This window comes from Peromyscus californicus, unplaced genomic scaffold (assembly GCF_007827085.1).
Source record: "Peromyscus californicus insignis strain IS unplaced genomic scaffold, ASM782708v3 Scaffold_4__1_contigs__length_199733344, whole genome shotgun sequence".
NCBI lineage: Eukaryota > Metazoa > Chordata > Mammalia > Rodentia > Cricetidae > Peromyscus > Peromyscus californicus.
Window position 1 is genome coordinate 64,034,430 of NW_026294562.1, and position 19,475 is coordinate 64,053,904.

Consider the following 19,475-nt stretch of genomic DNA (forward strand, 5'->3'; position numbering starts at 1 on the left):
GCCCCGGTGTGGTTCAGTGGGTAGAGTGCTCTCCTAGCATACACAAAGCCCTGGTTTCTGCTGGGTGGCAGCCTTTGATTTTAGCACTCAGGAGGCAGAGGTAGGTGGATCTCTGAGTTCAAGGCCAGTCTGGTCTACAGAGCAAGTTCCAGGACACTCAGAGCTACACAGAGAAAGCCTGTCTCGAAAAACTAACAAAACAAAACAAAACAAAAAACAAAGCCCTGGGTTCCAGCTCCAGCACTGCATAAACTTGATATTGTGGCACATGCCTGTAACCCAGAACTCTGGAGGTAGAAGATCCAAAGTTCAAAATACCAGTCTGGAATACACGAGACCCTGTCTTGAGAAAACAAAACAAAACAAAACAAAAAAAGAGGCTTGCTGGTGCCTCTCCTCTCACCTATTCCCTGGGAGCTGAACCCTGCTGTGGATTCAGCTTTCCTCCTCCTGTGGGCCTAGAAACACTTTCTACCTGTGACCGGCAGTAGTCACACTGTGGGCTTGGACTCAGGTCAGCAGGTTTTGCTCTTTCCTTAGCCTCTACATGATCTCCCCATCTCACTCAGAGACCTGTAGCAGCCTGCTTGGAGACGTCCATCCTCCCACCTCGTCTGGGTTAGGTTCCCCTATGAAAGCACAAACATTAACAGCCAAGACAATATCCTTCCACCAGAACATAGTCACCACTACAGCAGCCCAGGAGAAATGTACTATAGCTGAAGCACAAGAAGAGGACTTCAAAACGGCAATTAAGACTATGTTCAAGGGCCTTAAAGAAGATATGGATAAATCCCTTAATTAAGTCTGTGAAAACCCAAACAATGGAATGAAATCATGAAAACAATTCACAACATAAAAAAATTTAACAAAGAAATAGACTAAAAAACACTAAAGAAAACCCAAATTGAAATAAAACTGGAAATAAAAAGTTTAGAAAGTCAAACAAAAACCTCAGAGGTAAGCCTCACCTACCAAAGACTTGGAAGAGAGATTCTCGGGCACTGAAGATAAGGTAGAAGAGGCAGATACCTCAGTCAAAGAGAATGTTAAATCTAAAAAAAAAAAAATCCAGCCACCAAACGTTCAGGAAATCTGGGACACTATGAAAAAAATCTATAAATAGTAGGAATAGAGGAAAATGATGAAACCCAGTTCAAAGGAACAGAAAATATTTCCAACAAAACCATAGAAGAAAATTTCCCCAACCTAAAGAAGGAGGTGCGCCCATCAAGGCACAAGAGGCATACAGATTACCAAACAGACAAAAACAGAAAAGAAATCCTCGATGGCACATAATAAAATAATCAAAACACTAAACACATAGAGCAAAGAAAGAATATTAAAAGTGGCAAGGGAAAAAAATAAGTAACATACAAATACAGACCTATTAGAAGAACACTGGATGGCTAATGGAGACTCTAAAAGCCAGAAGGACCTGACTGATGTTCTGTAGACTCTAAGGGACCACAGATGCTGGCCTGGACTATTATACTCATCAAAACTTTCAATCACAGTAGATGAGAAAGACATTCTATGAAAAAAACAAATTTAAGCAGTTTCTGTCAATTCAGCTCTATAGAAGGCACTAGAAGGAAAACCAATCAGAAAAGGCTGAACACGACCAAGAAAACACAAGAAAAAAATAATCCCAGAAAAGCCAGTCAAAAGAAGGGGAAAACCCGCGCTATAACAACAATATAACAGGAATCAATAAACACTGCTCATTGATAACTTTCAATATTAAAGGTCTCAGTTCCCCAATAAAAAGATATAGACTAATGGAGCAGAAAACAGGATCCATCTTTCTGCTGCATCCAAGAAACACACCTTACTATAAAGAATAAACATTACCTCAGAGTAAAGGATGGAAAAAGATATTCCAAGCAAATGGACCCAAGAAGCAAGCAGGGGCAGCCTTTTAAAATATCTGACAAAATAGACTTTAAACCAAAATTAATCAGTAGAAATAGGGGAAGTCACTACATACTCATCAAAGGAAAAATCCACCAAGAGGATACTGCAATCCTAAACATTTATGCCTCAAATACAAAGGCACCTGAGTTCATAAAAAAAAAAACACTACTACTGCTGAAAATCACATATGGACCCTCACACAGTGATAGTGGGCAACTTTAATACCCCACTCTCAACAACAGATAGGTCATCCAGACAAAAACAAAACAAATGCTACAGTTAAATGACATCATAAATCAAATGGACCTAGTAGACATTTACAGAACTTTTCACCCAAATACAAAAGAATATACCTTTTTTTCTCATGGAACTTTCTCCAAAATTGACCACACACTTGGGCAACAAACCAAATCCTAACAGATATAAGAAAACTGAAATAACACTCTGCATCTTAGCTGACCACCATGGATTAAAGCTGGATATCACCAACAGAAAGTATACAAACTCATGGAAAATGAACTGAATGAAAAATGGATCAAGACAGAAATTAGGAAAGAAATTAAAAGCGTTTTAGAATTGAATAAGAATGAAAACACAGCTGGGTGGTGGTGGCACATGCCTTTAATCCCAGCCCTTTTGAGGCAGAGGCAGGCAGAGTTCAAGGACAGTCTGGTCTACCTAGTGAGTTCCAGGACAGCCAGGGCTACTCAGAGAAACCCTGTCTTGAAAAAACATAAAATAAAAAATGAATTTAAAAAAGAGAAAACAACATAATCAAATCTATGGAACCCAATGAAGGCAGTTCTAAGAGGCAAGTTCATAGCATTAAATGCAATATAAATAAATAGATAAATAAATAAATAAATAAATAAATAAATAAATAAATAGGAGAGATCTCATATTAGTGGCACCATCTTCAGGTGGTGTACTCCACCAAACTGGAAAACCTAAAAAGAAATGGATAAATTTTTTATATCTACAACCTATATCAAGATCAGATAAGCAATTTAAAAAGACCCATAACACCTAGAGATATAGAAGTAGTAATTAAAAGTTTCCCAACCCAAAGAAACTTTTCACCAGTGCCCAGTGGATTCTGGGCAGAATTCTACCATATCTTCAAAGAAGAATTAACATTAATGCTCCTCAAATTGTTCTGCAAAATAGAAACTGAAGGAACATTGCCCAATTATTCTTATGAGGTCATAATTATTCTGATACCTAAACCATACAAAGACCTAAGAAAGAAAGAAAATTACAGACCAATAGTCCTTAAAAATATAGATACAAAAACTCTCAATAAAACACTTGCAAGCTAAATCTAAGAACTATAAAATGATTATTCACCATAATCAAGTAGATTTCATCTCAGAGATGGAGGGATGGTTTAACATACATAAATCAATAAATGTAACCCACCACAAAAACAGACTAAAGGATTAAAAAACACGTGACCATCTCATGAGATGCACGAAAGGTCTTTGACAAAATCCAGCATCCCTTCATAATAAAAGTCCCAGAGAGACTAGGGATATAAAGTGTAACACGATTTACTAAATGGTCTTATTAATAAAAAAAAAGTTGGGTACCAGATGTAACACCAATCTTAAAATGTCTTATTAATAATAAAAAAACAATCGGGAGCCAGATATTGGGGTGAAAGCTGAAAGAATAGAAAGGCAGAGAGCAAGCCACTAGTTCTAGTTCTTACCCCTATGAAATCCTCTGTTGAAAGAGAGTGAGTTCCCGTTTCCTCATGCCTTATATACTTTTCTGTGTCCTTCTCAAGCAAAGACTTGAGATTTCAAGTCCTGGGATTAAAGGTGTGTGCCACCATTGCCTGGCTCTATTTCCAGTGTGGCCTCGAACTCACAGAGATCCAGACAGATCTTTGCCTCCCAAGTGATAGGATTAAGGGTGTGTGCCACCAATGTCTGGCCTCTATGTCTAATCTAGTGGCTGGCTCTGTCCTCTGATCCCCAGATAAGTTTACTAGGGTACACAACATATCACCACATTCAGGGTACGCGATATATCACCACAATCAAGAATATATCTCAACATAGTAAAGGCAATTTACAGCAAGCTCATAGCCAAAATTAACCTAAATGAGGAGAAACTCAAAGCATTGCCACTAAAATTGGGAACAAGACAAGACAATGATGTCCATTCTCATACCTAGTATATAGGTACTTGAAGTCTTAGCTAGAGCAATAAGACAACTGAAGAAGATCAAAGGAATACAAATATGAACGGAAGAACTCAAAGTGTCTTTATTTGCAGATGATATATTATATATAAAAGACCCTAAAAACTCTACCAGGAAACTTCTACAGCTGATAAACACATTCATCAAAATAGCAGGATACAAAATCAATGCACAAAAGTCAGTAGCTTTCCTATACACAAATGACAAACAGATTGAGAAAGAATCATGGAAACGGTACCTTTCACGTCAGCAAAACAAACAAACAAATCTTGGGATAATCCTAATCAAGCAAGTGAAAAACTCGTATAATAAAAATTTTAAGACATTGAAGAAAGTAATTAAAGAAGACACAAGAAGATGGAAATATCTTCCATGCTCATGGATCAGTAGTGAATCAATAGATCACTACTCATGGATCAATATAGTGAAAACAGCCATCTTACCAAAAACAATCTACAGATTCAACGCAATTCCATCAAAATTCTAACAGAAAATGGAAAAGACAGTTTTCAGTTTCATATGGAAACACAAAAATCTCAGAATAGCTTAAAAAAAACCCCAATTCTGAATAATAAAAGAGCTGCTGGAGATATCACCGTCTCTGATCTCAAATTATACTACAAAGCTACAATAATAAAGAATAGCATGATATTGGCATAAAAACAGACACACTGAACAATGGAATCAAATTGAAGACCCACACATAAGTGCACACACCTATGGGCACCTGGTTTTTGACAAAGAAGCCAAAAGTACACGGGGAAAAAAGATAGCATCATCAACAGAATGTAGAAGAATGCAAATAGATCCATATGAATCACTCTGTACAAAACTGAACTCCAGTGAATCAAGGACCTCAACACAAGGCCAGCTACACTGAACCCGATAGAAGAGAAAGTGGGGAATAGTCTTGAACTCATTGGCACAGGAGAGGACATTCTGAACAGGACACTGATAGCACAGGCACTAAGATCAACAATCAATGGGATGTCACGAAACTGAAAAACTTCTGCATGGCAAAGGACACCATCATTCGGCCAAAGCAGCCAGCTGCAGAATGGAGAAAGGTCTTTACCAGATACATCCAATGATATCAAAGATACATAAAGAACCAAAAAAAAAAAAAAAAAAAAAACCAGGCAAACAAAACAAAACAAAAAAATTAAATACACTGGATATCAAGAAAACAACCCAATAAAAAACGGGTTACAGATACAAACACAGTTCTCAAAAGATGAAACACAAATGGCCGAGAAACACTTATAGAAATGTCCTTAGTCATCAGGAAAATGCAAATCAAAACTGCTTTGAAATTCCATCTTACATCTGTCAGAATGCCTAAGATCAATACAACAAATGACAGCTCATGCTAGTCAGGATGTGGAGAAAGTGGAACACTCATCCATTGCTTGTGGGAATGCAAACTTGTCCAGCCACTGTGGGAGTCAGTGTGGTGGTTCCCCAGGAAGCTGGGGATAGATCTTCCTCCAGATCCAGCTATACCACTCTTGGGCATATACCCAAAGGACTCCACATCCTACTACAGAGACACTTGCTCATTCATATTCATTGCTGTTCTACTCATAATAGCTGGAGATTAGAAACAGTCTAGATGCCTATCAACAAATGAATGGATAATAAAAATGTGGAACATTTACACAATGGAATACTATTCAGCTGTTAAACAAAATTTTAAAATTTGCAGATAAGTGATTGGAGCTACGGAAAAATCATTCTGAGGTAGCCCAGACCCAAAAGACAAATATTGTATATATTCTCTTATATATTGATGTTAGCTTTTGATAGGCATGCTAGAGTTCATATACTGTAGAGGTTAGCTATAGAGTAAAAGACTAAGAAGGAGGGAGGATCTTCCAGTGAAGGGGTAGTAGAACATATAGTTACGGAGAGACCTGAAGGAGACTGGAGCAGGAGGATTAAATGGAGGTGGGGGGAAGAAGAGGTAAGGGAGGGAGTACAGGGAAGAACAACTGATGCTAAGGATGTAAGGATCCATTTGAGGGATCCTGCGGAAACCATGTGATCATATGGAGGCCTAGGGAGAAACCAAATGCCTTTGTTCTCCTAAAGGAGCACAGCAATAAAATGACTGGTAAGGACATTCTGCTCCACCCACAGATCAGTGTCTTGCTCAGCCATCATCAGAGATACTTCCTTTTGCAGTAGACGGGAACTAACACAGAGACCCACAACTGGACAGAGTGCAGAGAGTGAGAGACTTTGGAGCACTAGAGCTAAACGGGATGTCTTCATCAACCCTGCCCCCGTCAGGGTTCAGGTATCTATGTGGAAGAGGAGACAGAAAGATTTTAGGAGCCAGAGGGGATGGATGACAGCAAGAAGCGAGTGTCTACCAGACACAACAGGACAGACACACGTCTGAACTCACAGATTGCGTTCCAATGTTGAGAGGGGGAAGTGGACACGATCGCCCACCTCTCACCACAAAGCTAATTGACACTCGCTTGCAACGGAAAAAATTATTTCCCTCTAATGCAGTCTCACTCCCCACATGGGCAGGCTCCGTGTCCAGCCGTAAATGACCAACACAAAAAGAACTCAGTGGTATTTTTTGTAGACTTGTTGACTTACATTGCTTTGTTTGGGCGTTTTTTTTCTTACTGGTCTGTGGCTTGTATATTATGGTTTCTGGTTTTGTGGGCTTCTAAAATTTATTTAAAGATTTACTTACTATGTATATAGTGTTCTGCCTGCATGTATGCCTGCAATGCAGGCCATAAGAGGGCACCTGAATACATTACAGATGGCTGTGAGCCACTGTGTGGTTGATGGGAATTGAACTCAGGACCTCTGGAAGAGAAGCTAGTGCTCTTAACTTCTGAGTCATCTCTCCAGTCCCCTGATTTTGTGTTTTTATAATGTCTCTCTGTGTGTTTTCCTTGTGCTCTTTTTTTTTCTTTTTAAATTCTGGTTTCCTTTCTTTCTTTCTTTCTTTCTTTCTTTCTTTCTTTCTTTCTTTCTTTCTTTCTTTCTTTCTTTCTTTCTTTCTTTCTTTCTTTCTTTCTTTCTTTCTTTCAAGATTTGTTTATTTATTATGTATACAGCATGTATGACTGCAGGCCAGAAGAGGGCACCAGATCTCATTACAGGTGGTTGTGAGCCACCATGTGGTTGCTGGGAATTGAACTCAGGACCTCTGGAAGAACAGTCAGTGCTCTTAACCTCTGAGCCATCTCTCTAGCCCCCGCCTGTTTGTTTTCTTAAGAGAGAGAAAGAACACAGGGAGTTGGGTGGATGGAGAATGTGGAGGAGCTGGAGGATAGAAAATGCATCAGAATGTATTATGTGGAAAAAGTATTTCCAATAAATAAAGAACTTAAAAAGAGTATGGACCCATTGTACCTAAAATTATTTCTTTATTATATTATTATTTCCTCTGAGATTAAACTCTCCATCTTAGAGGGAAGCTCCTTAAGACACAGGATGTTAGAAAAGGAGGGGGAAACAGCAGGATATCTGAAGACGTGAAACATGGCATCCTTTAGGGAAACTCATTAAGCTCAGAGAGTAAACAATGAAGGGCTTCAGGAAGTCCCTAAAACTGAGCAGATTCACGAGGCTTCTCCCACTCCACACATATATAAGCAGTAAGGACTGTTGAGACAGTCTGAGACAAGGTGAGATTCCTTGAAGAGGCTCAGACTCACTGAGCTGCCTGGAGGAGACAGTTTTCAGCTTGCTGAGCTGCCTGCAGGCTGTGCAGTGAGCTCTAGATTTCCAGTTTTTGTGAACTGTCACCCATGCTGGGGAGGACTTTGCAATGATACAGCTGCCTTTGAGCCATTTCTGTTCCTGTAACCATTGCTCATATCACCCAACAAATCTCAGGAGCTCGCCCAGTTGGCTTTCAGTGGTACCCTTGCTTTAGTTTGTCATTGGTTCCCTGTCTGGCACAGGTTGATGTTTGTTTATATCTCCGGAAGAAGATATAAACACAAGAGTGTCACATAACAAGGACTGTGTGACTTTATGTGTATCATGTGAGTACAGGAGCCAGAGGAGGCCAGAAGAGGCCATCAGATTCTCTGGAGTTGAAATTATAGGTTGTTGTGAGCTGCCATGTGGATGCTATAAACCAAACCAAGGTCTTCTGCAAGATCATTTAACCACTGGGCCGTGTATCCAGTGCCCATAGAGTTCTTTGCAATTGTAATTCATGAATATATTCTGCAGTTGTAATAATGCGATAGTATCACTGTTGCTAGGAGACCACATCATTCTTCCAAGCATCAGTTGAAAACAATTTTTTAAACCTTTTAATTACCGCCTAACTTAAAAGAGGTTGGGTGAGATGATATATGTTATATATTAACCATATCATGTTTGTTCAGAGAGCCTGGAGTTTAATGTAGGGTCACCCAAGTGGCTTGAGTATTTGAGGTATAATTAAATATTTAAAGTTAAAACTTCAATTAAAAATACTGTTAATGAAGGCCCCCTGGTACTTGGTATTTTGTGAACAGTGAGACAAGTGGCCCAAAAGGTAAACGACGTTTGCTGCTATTTGCAGCCTGACCACAGGTACTTGTCTGCTTTTCAGTAATGCTAATTGTGTGTCAAATTGTATCTACTGCTGTAGGCAACAGGTGAAAAGAAGTTGGCTAATAGGTCTTTAGCACAATGAAACTCTATTAAGCTTAATAAAACAAATCTGCTTATTTTTGCAGTTACGTTGGCATTGAAATCTTCCTATACTGCTCTAATGTGTATTTAGATAGAAATAAAGTGATGATAGTGATGATGATGATGATTATATTGAGACAGGGTTTCTCTGTGTAGCTTTGGAGCCTATCCTGGAACTCACTCTGTAGACCAGGCTGGTCTTGAACTCACAGAGATCCACCTGCCTCTGCCTCCTGAGTGCTGGGATTAAAGGCGTGCGCCACCATTGCCCGGTACATTATTGTTTGTTTTTTTTTTTTTTTTTTTTTTTTTTAAAGCCAATTCTGCCATTGGTTCAAACCCAAGCCTTGGTTTGCATGGACAGTGTGCTCTGATTGGTGCTGTTAGGACCTCTTAGGAGAGAGGGCCTCCTGTGCTCCCTCTCTGGTATTCTAGTCTTAGGCTCAACGAAAGGCTCCCTTGAGTGTGCAGAGCTGGTAATATGAAGAAAGAAACACCAGTGCCCGAACAGTAGCAGTGACGGCGGTGGCACCAGTGGCAGAGACAGCACCAGGCATAGAGCAGCAGTGCCTGCCTCCAGAACACCCTGAATGGCGGTAGCTGTGACAGTGGCCATCACAGGAAGACATAGTTGAACGTCTGGGGGGGGAGGTAGGAACAAGAGAGGAAGCAGAAGTAGAGAGAAGATGGAGGAGGATAGAAGGCCATAAAAAGCCAGAAGAGGAACTTCAGGCCCTGGTCACTGAAGAGTTCCTTAGAGCTGTCAAGTCTTTAGGAAGTCTCTGACACCCCAGATTCTGAAGCTGTAATGGCAGTTACGGTCAAGGGCTAAGCAGCCTGGACTTCCAGGGAATTAAGGATTTAGTTAACCAAGGGCTGCACCAGAGCTCTAACACTAGAGGGCAGCACTTGCTGCCGCTCCTGCAGGTCTGGAGCTACTTATTCATGTTGACCAGCGTTTGAAGAACTTGTCCTTGCCTACCCAGGATTCCTATCCAGGCAAGAGGGTTCTAGCTAGCTGACTGGGAACAAGAAGATGGGCTGCTGGCGGGGGCCACCTGTGGGTGTTTCCTTGTTACTCTTCAGGACATTCATATGTCACTGCTGCTGTGAAGAGACACCATGACCAGGGCAACTCTTAGAAGGAAAGTATTTTATCAGGGGCTTTCCTACAGTTTCAGAAGCTTGGTCCATCATCAACGTGGCAGGGAACACGGCGACAGGCATGCCAGGCATGGTGGAGTAGTTGAGAGCTGCATCCTGATCCACAGGCAGAGAAGGAGAGAGCCTGGTCCTGGTATGGGCTTTTGAAACCTCAAAGTCCACCCCCAGTGACACACTACCTCCAACAAAGTCACACCTCCTAATCCTTCTAATCCTTTCAAAGAGGTCCACTCCTTGGTGACCAAGCATTCAAACATATGAGCCTATGGGGGCCATTCTTGTTCAAACCACAGAGTCTGTTACACGTTTCCTTTGTAGATACCCATCTTAACACAACAGAAATGTAAAAATTCAGCCAGCCTCTTAGTTACTTTTACTACAGCTCTGACAAAATGCTCCAATCAAAGCAACTTACAAGTTAATTTTGCTTTGGCAGCATGTATACTAAAATTGGGATGATACCAAGTAGATTAGCATGGCCTTTTTTGCAAGGAAGACATGCAAATTTCTAAAATGTTCCATACTTTTTTAAAAAAAGTTTATTTGGGCTCAGAGTTCAGGCAGGTTATAGTCCCTGTGGTGGGGAAGTCACAGTGACAGGAACTAGAGGGAGTTGGTAACACTGTATCCACAATCGAGAAGTACATGCCTGCTTAGTGCTCAGCTTGCTTTCTCCACTTTTTACAGTCCAGTATCCCCTGCCCAGGTAGTGGTTCTGCCCACAATATTAGATCTCAATCAAGAATAATGATACCCATGGGATCCTGACCCAGGTGAACACCCAAGGAGCACCTGAGGCCAGGACAGCAGGTGTAACTGTATTGCGGAGCCTTGCCTCTATTCCTCATAGGTGTCTGTTCTGGGCAGGCTCTGAGCTGAACGACCCATTGATCTGGTTAGGATGCTGGGCTGGGGCTGTCCAGTATATAGGAATGACTGGTTATTATGGACAATGACCTTGACCTTGGGGCTACTACCTCTCTAGTGAAGGCTACAATCTGTATCATTGGCAAATAATGCCTATTGGAGAGACCTAAACCTTCCCAGGAGCTTCTGTTGGGAAGTCCTCAGCCATGGTGGGGGGCTGGCCCCCCAGTGACAGTGCTTCCTCAATACCCCCAAAGATTGATGCTATACTGTAGAACTTGCCCTTTTTTTTCAGTGTCAAAAGCGGATGAGACACTAAGCTTATTTTGAAAAGAGGATCGTGGGCTACTAAACCCAGATGATGCGAGGAATTGGTTTGGCCCTTTTCTAAAGATTCTGGAAGTATTTGAACAAGATTCCCTTACAAGCAAGGCATGGGTGGGGTTGATGCAGAAGGGAGGATGGCTTCCTTCCCAGTGCCTCAGTGGGGTTTTCGCTCTTGACAGGCCAATAGGTAGATTTTGCAATTCATTTTTAATTTAGAGTGGCACTGGATGCTCCGAAAGAGAACCACATAACCACCTCCTTTTAAAAGCCCCTCAGATGCCTGCCCTGAGGAGAGTTCTCCCAGAGTCCTGGGGAAGATGCTACAAGTAGCAGGGATAGTAATCTGAGGGATATCAAATTAATCTACCTACGCGAAACTCTTTAGTCCACTCACTTTATTCTTCTAGGACAAAATTCTATCTATGCGGCTTCAGTTCTGTTCTCACACTTAGCTCCTCTCTGTCCCTTCTCCCGCTGTCCTCTCACAGTTCTAAGTTCTTTCCATCTCGTTCTCATCTTTGTCTTTGTTCCTCTCTCCATCCTGTTCCTTCCTTTCCTCTCCCTGTGACCTGTCTCCTTACACCTACAATCAGCAATACTCTGGCCCTGCTGCAGGGGAAGTCTACTGGAACTAGGAAACCTGCATCATAGCTTGAATCACCTGGTATGAAAAAGCCCTTTTTTCTAAGTAAGTTACTTGAGGGGAAATCTAGAGGTGCCACTTAGGCTGTGAGAGAAAGGGGGGTCTGACTTAATTTGCACAAGAAGCAAAGTTATGGCCTAGGTGGTGTCTCCGTGTGGGTATTGACCTTCATTCAGGAGACTAGCGGGGTGGGGGGGTCTGGAAAGCTTATTCTGTTTGTCCTTAGATGCTTTTGTCTGGAGCTGGCCCTAGTTTTGGATGCTTGCTAAAGGAGATAATTGCAGAAGGCAGACATATGATTCTAATGCTAAAAAGAAGAAGCAGAAAGCCTGGAAGCAGGAAGCCTTGCCTGTGTGACTGTATCCAAATACCTTAATCGTATATGCCCAAGGAATGATCAATCCACACTGTTTAGAAGGTCTTAGGAAAAAGAATCAATTAGGGAAGCTATGATAGCTCATATGAAGTTCATAGCGGAAAACAGCTTATACATTAAAGAAGTCAAATAACACCAGTACTCCTTGAGCCTTGGCTTCCTCTGGAAAGTCCTTGACCTTCCAGGTAACAGCTTTTGTCATAGTTATCTGAATTCCTACCACATATTTCTGCATCCTGCAGCAGCCTCCAAAGTGCTGGAAGCTAGAGGTGTTGCTCTGATTTTATCCCTAACAAATGGAGTGACTGTGGCATCCCCTGGAAGTGAGAAGGAAGGCAGCAAGTTGTCCCCACTCCTAGTGCCTAGGGTCTGCTTAGTCTCCAGGTACTTTGCTTTCCCTATCCTAGAGCAGAAGAGCACAAGAAGGTGGGAATCTCTCACCATTCAAGACTTTATTTCATTTATCTAAAATTATTATTTATTATGATGATGATGACGATGATGATGGTGATGATGTGTATGGTATGTGTGTGTGCCATATAACAGCAAAAAGTGTGTCTGAGTTTCTCCCGTGTCAGCCAGATCAGGAGGTAGAGGACTTGGGCCAGAAGCAGAAGTGGGTAGAACCCACCACTGCCAGCCAGGACACACACCACAAAGGTTTTACAACCTTCCCAAACAGCATCACCAGCTGGGGATCAGTTGGTCAGTCACATGAGCCTATGGGGGACGTTTGACATTCTAACCACAGCACTCGGTGGGGATGAAAAGATGATGGAAAGAGGGAAGACAGACCTCGGCCTCAGTCCACTGAGACCTCTGTACTCAGCACTCCAAAGCCTGTCAGTATCAATCCCAGCAAAACCAATGAGCGCTGACCTCCTGGCTGTCTCCATTCCTTGCTCTTCCGGGCCTTTCTCACGAACGGCATCCTGTAGCACGCAGTCTTCTCACGTGGCTCTGTTTGTTGGGTAGGTTGCTGTTGAGGCTGTGCTCTCTCTCTCTCTCGTGAGTGTCAGTGTTCCTTTGCTGTGCCTTGCTCAGTTGAGCTCCAGGGCATTGATATGCTGTTGTGTATCCATTCACCAGGGGGCAGACATTTGGACTATTTCTAGCTTCCGGTTATTATGAAATAATGCTGCTATGAATATTCATACTCTGAGTTGGCATATATTTTATATTCCTACATTTCTGAGTCGCATGGTAAGTGTGCTTAAAATTTGAAGGCAGTGTTTTCCAAAGCAGCTGTGGCACTTTACATTCCTCTGAGCAAAATGTGAGCCCCAGACTGGCCACCTCCAACCCTTGGTGGTGTTTGTCCTTTTGATTACAGCCTTTTTATTCTTATGAGTGGATAATGGCACCTTGTTGTGGTTTAGGTTTTCCTTGCCTAGTGATTTGTGATGTGGGTTCCATTTTCATGGGTGTGTTAGCTGTTTATATGACTTCTTTGGTGTAGCGTCTACTGAACTCTCTCCACTGTGTGGCTGAGTTGTTTTCTTGAAATTGGGTGTGAGAGTCTTTCATGTGCCATGGGGACAAGTCTGATTCTAGAAATAGGATTTGCTTTGGCCCCACCCACTGCCTTTGGCCCAATCTGTCTTTTTATTCTCTTAATGGTACTCTCTGCAGCACCAATGTTTTTAATGTTAACCAGGATCAGTTTACCTTTTTTTTTTGTTGTTTTGTTTTTCAAGACAGGGTTTCTCTGTGTAGCTTTGTGCCTTTCCTGGAACTCACTTGGTAGCCCAGGCTACTTTTTTTTTTTTTTTATGGATCATGCTTTTTGTTTCATATCTAATTACCTTCTGTCTACCCCCAAATCAAAGCTTTCTTCTAGTTTCTGTAAGTGCTGGGCTTTAGTCTGGCCTCTTCACTCTGCGTTCACCCTGTGTAAGGGTTTATTTATTGTTCTTGTGCGGTTATTCGAGGCCTCAGCAACTTTAGTTTTCTTTGTGGGGAAGTTTTTAATTACATGTCTCTTTCTGTTTTTTCCCCCCTTCCATTGAGACAGAGTCTTCTTTTAAAAAGTCATCATTACATTCATTTATCTATTTTGTGAGTGTGTGGGAGAGTGCTTACATGCTTGCATATACGTGCCCCGGGGGAGGTGAGGCCAGAGGTCAACTGCAGGAGTTGGCTCTCTTCTTTCATTCTGTGGATCCAGGCAACTGAACTTAGGATGCCAGGCTCAACAGCAAACACAGCTTATATGTCCTTGTTCTAGAACCAGAATGGCCTTGAACCCACATGCCTCAACTTCTCCAGTGCTGGTAGAATTACAGGTGCGTGTCACCACACACAGTTTAATTACACTGCTTCTTTTACACATATGGGTTGTGTTACTATACCTGAGAAAACATCATCCTGAATCCAGGTGTGATGATATATGCCTGTAATTCTAGCCCTTGGGAGATGGAGAGAGGAGGATCAGGGGTTCAAGGTTACCCTTAGCTGCATAGTAGACTGGAGGTCAGTATGAGACTCTGTCTCAAAAGAGAGAGAGAAAAAAAGATAAGACATTTTGAGTTACGGCTTCACACATGCCTGGCTGGCTCCACTGCTTCGGGCAGAGTGTCACAGCAATGAGTTTGTGGTACAGCGAAGTGTCTTACCTGATGTCCAGGAAGCAGAAAGACAAGCAGGAAGGGTCAGGCATGGCACACCTGGAGCGACTCCATGATCGGCTTCCTCTAATAGATTCCCACATCCTCACAGCCCATCTGCACTGGACTCAGCTGATTCACCCATCAACGGCACAAGTGACCTCGTGATCCACCAGCTTTGGACCAGGCTTTCACTACTTGACTCTTTGGGAAACTTTCCCACACAGTAATACGGAACTGCTCTATTTCCTATTCTGACAGTTTTGAAGAATTACATTTTTCAAAGAATTCCTCCATTCATCATCCGAGTTGAGGCTATATTGGTGGAAAACTTTCATAATATTCTTTTAGTGAGTCTTTTTAAAGGACTCTAGTGCTGACCCTTCCTTATTTCTCTTTTTTATATTATTTATTTTTATTTTATGTGCATTGGTGTTTTGTCGGCCTGTATGTCTGTGTGATGGTGTTGGATCCCTTGGAACTAGAGTTATAGACAGTTTTTTTGGGCTGCCATGTGGGTGCCGGGAATTGAATCAGGGTCCTTTGGAAGAGCAGCCAGTACTCTTAACTGTTGAGCCATCTCTCCAGCCCCCTCCTCCTTATTTCTGATATGAAAATCTCCTTCTTGTTCTATAATGCTAGAACTTTTATATTCTTATTTTTTATTTATTTTTTTTAGATCTCTGTCTCTTTGCCTCTGTATCTGTTTCCCTTCTGTCTCTGTCTATTTTTGTTTGTCTCCATCTCTCTGTCTCTTTCTGTCTCAGTGTATGTGCATGCACACATAGGCACCAGGCCACCTTGGTGCACATGTAGGGGTCAGAGTCCAGTTTGAGAGTCTGCTCTGCGCGTCCACTGTGGGTTCTGGAGTGAAACTCAGGTCATCAGTGAGTTTCAAGTACTTTTACCAGCTGAGCTACATTGCCTGCCCCTTCGTGATTTCATAAAAGGACTAACGATTTGTTTCATTTTGATATCACTTGTAATGTTCTGCTTTATGATTTGTGATCGGTTCTGTTTCCCCACCCTTTTACTCCCATTGTGTTTACATTCTTCTTTCTTTGAAGCTCCTCCTCTTCCTCCTTTCTTCACACCCATCCTGTCTTCCCTTGACTATAACTTCCCACCTCTGCTCTATTGGCTTATAGAAGTGTTTTTTTTTTTAAGTATATAATATCTTCTTCAAGTTTATTATCTTCTTGTCAACTGACAAGTTAAATTGTGCCTGCTTATTAAGATCTGTATGCATTGTTGAGTAACGTATTCTTGTCTCACCCATGTCCATCTCATGCCCCTGTGTGAACTACAGGATACTCTACTCCATCTTCCCCACAGAGATGATCCTTTAACGGGCAGGGGCCAGTTGTGTGTGCCCACTTGTCTGGGGGTAGCTCAAGCAAACCCTAATGTAGGTGTGTCTGGAAAGGCATCATGTGGTTGTTGCTGACTTTAGGCACAGGAAGTTATACCAGGCTTTTGCTTTTAGGCCATCAACCAGCTTCCAAATGATAACAGAGACTTATTCGTTTTGAATGCTCATACCAATTTAGGCTCATTTCTGGCTAGCTCTTTTAACCTAAATTAACCTGCTTCTCTTTATCTACATTTTTGCCTCAGGACTTTTTATTTTATTTTATTTTTTTTTGGTTTTTCGAGACAGGGTTTCTCTGTGTAGCTTTGCGCCTGTCCTGGAACTCACTTGGTAGCCCAGGCTGGCCTCGAACTCACAGAGATCCGCCTGGCTCTGCCTCCCGAGTGCTGGGATTAAAGGCGTGCGCCACCACCGCCCGGCTGCCTCAGGACTTTTTACATCTTTCTTTCTTTCTTTCTTTCTTTCTTTCTTTCTCTTTCTCTTTCTTTCTTTCTTTCTTTCTTTCTTTCTTTCTTTCTTTCTTTCTTTCTTTCTTTCTTTCTTTCTTTCTTTCTTTCTTTCCTTCCTTCCTTCCTTCCTTCTCTCTCTCTCTCTCTCTTCCTTCCTTCCTTCCCTCTTTTTTCTCTTCTTTTTCTTTCTGTATGTCTTACTTTCACTGCTTCTCGTGTATGTCTGTCTGGCAGCTGCTTGGCTTCTTGCCCCCGGGTGTGACCTCTCTCGTTCTCTCCTCTTGTTCTTCTCATTTCTCTTCTCTGTCGAGTCCAGATTTCTCCTCCTATTTATTCCCTCTGCCAGTCACTCAGCCTATCCTTTCTCTGCCTAGCTATTGGCCATTCAGCTCTCCATTAGACCAATCAGGTACCTTAGGCAGGCAAGGTGAAACAAATGTAATACATCTTTATAATTGAACACACATCCTTACCTCATTAAACAAATGCAGCATAAACAAATGTAACACATCTTTGACCAGTTAAAAGAATATTCCACAACAGGAAATGGTCCTTGCTAATCTGGATGGGCTCAATGTTCTGAGACTGATGGTTAGAGATGCGGACTATGAAGGTGTTTGGGGTAGGGGGGACAGGTGAAAACACATACCTAGAAACGGGAGGAAATGCTTCCCCAAAGTAATACAGCAGACACCCAGAGGGAATAGTGTCCTGCTGTTGGGTGAAAAGTATAATGTAGAGTGAGAACCTTGTATGTTTAGCTGAGATTTTTCTAGCAGAGCATTACAGGTGTTTGGGCTGGTTTCTCACTGTCCCTTGTAAAGGTAGAGGGAAGAAAGGGAAGACAGATAGGATCTGTTAAGTAAAAACAAGTTAGCACTGAATTATCTGGGAGCTTGCTGGCCTATCCAGGTCACAAAAGTTATTCAAATTAGGAAATCCACTGTGGGGAAAATACATCCTAAATGGTGGTTGAAGTGATCAAACTGAGTGAGAAGCAGAGACAGGGTTGGTCTTCAGAGTGCTTTTCTGATGTAACTAGGAGATTCACTAGGCCTTAAAGAACGTTCTGTCAGCAGAAATGCCCTCAGCTTGACTGGAATGGACAGATTCAGGACAGAGCGCAGGAAAGCTGCTGGACTTCCACGATTCTGCAAGCAGAAAATGGGCTGCCATTATTTTCCTGAAAATGTGTGCTACACTTCAAGGCAGAGGGAAACTGTAGCGTGAATCCTAATTGATCTTAATAATAAAAACCCAGAGTCAGATATCAGGGTAAATGCTGAAAGATCAGAGAGACAAAAGAGCAAGCCACAGCCACATCTCACCTCACCAACTCCTCAGCTTGAAGAGGGGTTGAGCTCCTGTCTCCTCCCACCTTATATTCCTTTCTCCGTCCAGCCTTATCACTTCCTGTCTTCACCTCCCCAGTACTGGGATTAAAGGCGTGAGCCTCCACCACCTGACTCTTGTTTCTCAATCTCGTGTAGCCCAGGGTGGCCTTGAACTCCTGATCTTCCTGTTTCCTCCTCCCAAGTGCTTTGATTAAAGGTGTGTGGCACCACTGCCTGGCCTCTATGGTTAACTAGTGGCTTAGCTCCTCATTCTGATCTACAGGGAAGTTTTATTTGTTAGAGCACAAACAAAATATCACCACAGGAAACACCCTCTGGACCATGCAGGGGCTTCAGGGGTCTCTCCAGGCCTAGAGAGTGAGCATGGAACTGCAGAGAAGTCTTGTCAGGCCTAGGTTTTTCCTACTAGGTTTCATCTTACTTGGACCTGGTGGTTCCTTCATCCCTTATTTCTTCCCCTGGGATGGAAGTGTCTACCTCTTACCCATCCTGCTCTTGCAGCATGGAAGCAGATAACTTGTTTTCTAGCGGCTGGGACCCCAGGTGGAGAGCAGATTTGAGTATATCCAAAAATCCTCAGAAGAGCCTTAAAGAGAGGGCAGTGCGCACACACACACACACTCCCTGGCTTTCCCATCTCGGCAAAGCACTTGTTACACACTGTGGTATATAAGTTTAGCAGTTTGGTGAGACAGCAAAACCAGCACCTATTTCTTCATAATTTCACAGGCAAGATTTATTATTATCACCGATCTTAGCAGTCTCAATCCAGGATTGTCTATTTCCTTCCTAAGTGAGGCACTTTCCCCCTTTATTTACAGGAAGGGCTTTATACCTTCTCCTGGGCGTATGTCCAAATCCTAATGTCACTTCCACATTTACTCTTTGGGGCCAGTGTGAAGTAAAGTAAGGGTTACTTAACTATGAGTACCAGATATCACCACAGTGAGTCTAATAATGGAGAGGGGGCACTAAGTGGGGAAAAAAAAAAGTGGTTTAGCTAGGTTAGCTCAGCACTCGCCTGCCCCTACTTCCTCAGAGCTGGGATTACTAGTGTGCAACATCCTACCTCGCTTTTGACATGAGTTCTGGGGGAATCTCGCTGAGGTCCTTATGCTTGTGCTGTGAGCACATTACTGACTGAATTATCCTCTCAGTCTCTGTAGCTAAGATTTTTGGACAGCAATTTACCCAGGATAACTGGAGCTGCTGAAAGCGAAAATGTGTGTGGATGGAGGGGAGGGGCTATGTGCCTGATTTAGATGAGGAGATTCGAGACATCTGAGCTGAAAATACTCAGGTGGGATTTGGGACTTGGCGTTTATGTTGAGACTCCTGAAGATATTAGGGAGCTTGGGAACCCCCTACTGGCCTTCTAGCTCACTTTTTAATTATGGTTGGCTCAAACTCCAGCCTCTTGGTGGGGAGTTAGGTGCAACGTACATCTCGGTGCAGCATTTCCTGTCAGTTTATGCTGTAAGCCCTTCATTAGCCTGGTTCTTACTGTCTGATCTACGCACCTCTG

At 42.4% G+C, this 19,475-nt stretch overlaps 1 non-coding gene across 1 annotated transcript; it reads left to right on the forward strand.

Moving 5' to 3' along the window:
- Positions 1–10,379: 10,379 nt before the first annotated feature.
- LOC128095766 (U6 spliceosomal RNA) lies at positions 10,380–10,483 on the forward strand. The gene has a single exon (XR_008213374.1). It is a non-coding gene; the product is annotated as a U6 spliceosomal RNA (small nuclear RNA).
- The last annotated feature ends 8,992 nt before the right edge of the window (positions 10,484–19,475 follow it).